The sequence below is a fragment of the Dama dama genome, chromosome 32 (assembly GCF_033118175.1).
Source record: "Dama dama isolate Ldn47 chromosome 32, ASM3311817v1, whole genome shotgun sequence".
Lineage (NCBI taxonomy): Eukaryota > Metazoa > Chordata > Mammalia > Artiodactyla > Cervidae > Dama > Dama dama.
This window is the reverse complement of record NC_083712.1, coordinates 40,046,696-40,050,955: the sequence shown is the minus strand read 5'-3', so window position 1 is coordinate 40,050,955 and position 4,260 is coordinate 40,046,696. Positions and strand designations below refer to the sequence as shown.

General features: G+C 33.3%; 1 protein-coding gene across 1 annotated transcript in view; it reads right to left on the bottom strand.

Moving 5' to 3' along the window:
* LOC133050491 (disintegrin and metalloproteinase domain-containing protein 5-like) overlaps positions 1–650 on the bottom strand; it is an 81,462-nt gene extending 80,812 nt beyond the window's left edge. The window contains exon 1 of the mRNA XM_061134687.1: positions 599–650. The gene's annotated coding sequence lies outside the window, so the exon portion shown is untranslated. The remainder of the gene's footprint in view (positions 1–598) is intronic.
* Positions 651–4,260: the final 3,610 nt, after the last annotated feature.

Sequence of the window (4,260 nt, the reverse complement as noted above, 5' to 3'; positions counted from 1 at the left end):
TAAATATCCAGAATAATAAGAAGTATGAGGCATGATAATTTATGCAAAATGCCATTGACTAATGCTTATAATTTTATTCAGGTTCCCTCTACATTTATGACCCTAAAAATTCAATTTTCTGTGACCTCCTCATTTATCTTTTCACTAAACATATTATTAAGCATATTACTATTACTAAGCATAAATAGGTTTTCTCTGCATTAGAATCTAGATATTCATGTGATTAGAAAATAAAATCACAAAAATTAATCAGATGAGAGAAAAGAATGTAGAGATAACAGGTAGTAAAAGTTTATAAGACAAGAGAAGTAAAAAAAAAAATGTGTCACTCATAATTAACCTCCTTTAGTTATTTCAATACTTTTATGTAACTATACTTTCTTCAGGTAATTTTATGTCAGTTGATACAAGTTTTTAAGTATTATCTCATATTAGCTACTTGAGGACAAAGATTTTAACCTGCATTTTTTCCTCATCCCATGGTGTCTACCAAATTTACAGAACTCAGTATACATTAAGTAAATGCTTATTTTTCATAATTAATATATTAAATCACTTAAGGTTATTTATTTATAGAAATATGAGATACTATACTCACGCAAATAAGTATGCAGTATGATGAGGTCGGGAGGCAAATTTATACTTCCAGTCTAAAAATTTATATAAAACATTATAAGGAGGTCCTTCAGTAGAAATTTTATTTTTATCTGACCAAATCTCTATGGAAGATATTCTAACAGTAAGTTTTAACTGGATAAACATCTAAATGGAGAAAATAAATGAAAAATTTTATATAAATTTGAACATTGTATTAAATTTTTGTAAAGGTATATTTAAGACATTTAATTCAGTATTTTGAATGTGGAAACTCTTCAAAAGTATGGCAAAATATTACATACATCAATTCATATTACCTATATTTTTACAAAATAAAATTTTAAAATAGTTTTAAAAACTTACGGTGTTAACAAGGCCAATGATCTGAATAATCTTCTGTGTTACAGTGTTTATATCAGAGCCCATGTAATCAAACTGAAAAAGATACATTATCATTTAAAAATAATGGATACTATTAATATACCACACATGTACAATATGCTATTTATACTAAAGTAGCCAGAAGGTTACATTCCAACTGAAATCCATGAAATGCTTATTTATATTTATATAAGTAAGTTAATAGTACTTTGCATATGCATGGATAATACTTTGAATAGATTAATTAAATCTGTTATTTACATAATAGATAACTAAAAATATATAATAACATGATTTTTTTTTATTTTAATTGGAGGCTAATTACTTTACAATATTGTAGTGGTTTTTGCCTTACATTTACATGAATCAGCCATGGGTTTACATGTGTTCCCATGTAAATAATGTTTTAAAATAATATCTAATGCACTTAACTTGTGGCATTATTTACTGTTCATGAAAATTGAATCATAAAAGTTTTTGTGTTATTTAATAATGTACTTATTTCTAAAATAATACATATAATCATGAACTAAAAAATGTATGCATAAGAAGGGAAAATCTTTAATAAAAGGTTTACTACTAAATAACATGGACACTGTTAGGATACATCCTCTGACATCACCATGTAACTTGTATTTTTAATGCTTCTTTATTCCAATCAGCTCTTTCTATGTCTAACTGCTTAAAAATGCCAGGAAAATGTTAAAAAACAATGGTGATATCAGAAATGTGAGCTTTGTTCACGATTTTTCACTGGAAATTCTCAAATAGTTCATCATTAAATGGTGTCCAGCTTAAGATGGATATTTTAGATTATGTTGAGAAACACTTATAAATATTCCCATTTGTAAAACTTATTGAAAATAAAGTTGAATTTCTATACAAAGCCTTTCTGAAGCATACCAAAATAATAATCATTTTTGTCTTCTGACGTATTGAGGCAATACACTTCATTATTACTTAATATTAAGCCATCATTATATTCCTTGAATAAAACATTACATTTTATTAATATACTAGCAAAGTTAATACAATATTTTGTTTAGAAGTTTGTAGCTTTCAGAAATATGGCCTTCTGGGTCATGTGTGTATGCATGCATACTTTATCAGAATTGAGCAAATAAATGTTGCTTACTATATATTAAAGCACTACCTAAAATTAAGTTGCTTGTTGTTTCTACACTCTAGAATCACATTAGCTTATGAATTATATTTTCCTAAAACATTTTTTTAAAACTCTCCTCTAAAATTATCTATATTTAACACTGGCAATTGATCCCTTCAAATTCTTATATTTTCATTTTCTTGAAATATAATTGACATATGCATGCATGTGTTCTAAGTTGCTTCAGTCATGTCTGACTCTTTGTAACCCTATGGACTGCAGCCCTCCAGCCTCCTCAGTCCATGGGATTCTCCAAGCAAGGAAACTGGAGTGGGTTGCCAGTGCCCTCCTCTAGATCTTCCCAACCGAGGGATCGAACCTGCGTCTCTGATGTCTCCTGTATTGGCAGGCGGGTTCTTTACCCTTAGCACCACCTGGGTTTGACTGTGTTAAGATGTACAGTGAAAGTGAAAATCGCTCAGTCGTGTCCAACTCTGCAACTGACAGTCAGTTCCTAGGCTAGTTGATAAGAAGTCCGGGGTCCCTGAGGAGGAGATGGGGTCTGGAATTCTCAAGGAGGAGGAAAGGACAAACATCTTTTTTTCTCTACATTCCTTAGTCTTAGTTACATAAAACATTTTTTTCTTTAAGCCTGATGATTACACACCAAACAACTCAGTTTAAACTCTGTACTAAGGATTATATAACAACAGTATATCCAGCTTGAGGACAGTTTCTCCTTCCTGAAAACCTTCTGGCTAATCCTGTTATCTTAAAATGTAAATTAAGGGAGTGTGTCTAGTAAGATCTTTACAATCATGAGACATCCTTCTGATTTATTGTAATAACTAATTTAAAAAGTATGTAACTCCCTTGGTAGCACTAGCGAGGGGGGCACTGCCTTCTGACGTTTGTGTCAGAAGCTTTCTCTGTCCCTTTTTCACTTTAATAAAACTCTGCTACGCAAAAGCTCTTGAGTGATAAAGCTTGGTCACTGGTCCCGAGGCTAAATCTTCTTTGGAGGTCACGAATCTGACATCGTTCACCGTAAGCTATCAAAACCCCATGGACTATACGGTCCATGGAATTCTCCAGGCCAGAATACTGGAGTGGGTAGTCTTTCCCTTCAGCGGATCTTCCCAATCCAGGGGTCGGACCCATGTCTTCCACATGGCAGGTGCGTTCTTTACCAGCTGAGCCACAAGGGAAGCCCAAGAACACTGGAGCAGGTAACCTATCCCTTCTCCAGCAGATCAGCCCGACCCAGGAATTGAAAAGGGGTCTCCTGCATTGCAGGCGGATTCTTTACCATCTGAACTATCAGGATGTACAATATGAAGATCTAAATTCTTATCTCCGTTGGAGAATTTGTGAAATTTGCATTTGTTTGTTTTAATCTCCCCCAAGGCCACAGTTATACCATCTTAATCCTTTTTAATACCATAACATGTTTTGTCTTTTCGCTTAATTACACTTTCTGCCTATTCATCTTTTCAACAACTTCAAACAACTTTAAAACTTCAAATTGAAAGCTTCATTCAAATTTTTTCATTCTTATTTTTCTAATAGAAACTATTTAAGAATATGAATTTCCTCATTGTTTAGCTTTGATGCTATCCTCTGCGACAGGCATTATCCCTGTTTACCAATATTCAGTTCTCTTTTAACTCAAGTTGTTGTTCAGTCGCCCAGTCATGTCTACCTCTTTGCAACCTCATGGACTGCAGCACACCAAGCTTACCTGTCCCTCACCATCTTCCAAAATTTGCCCAATTTCATGTTCATTTTGGCTAAGATCAAGTGTAGTATCTAATTCAAGAACCCTTCTTTTAAAGACAAGCACATGCTGTTCTTTTCAAATATCCATGGTGAAACAGATCACCAGCCCAGGTGGGATGCACGAGACAAGTGCTCGGGCCTGGTGCACTGGGAAGACCCAGAGGAATCGGGTGGAGAGGGAGGTGGGAGGGGGGATCGGGATTGGGAATACATGTAAATCCATGGCTGATTCATATCAATGTATGACAAAACCCACTGGGAAAAAAAATAATAATAATAAAAATTAAAAAAGAAAAAAAAAAAAAAAAAAAAGCAAGACCTGTACAGAAAAAAAAAAAAAAAAAAAATAAAGACAAGCACAGCCAGCCAATTCACTTTGGCCAAGACAGTGAGGGCAA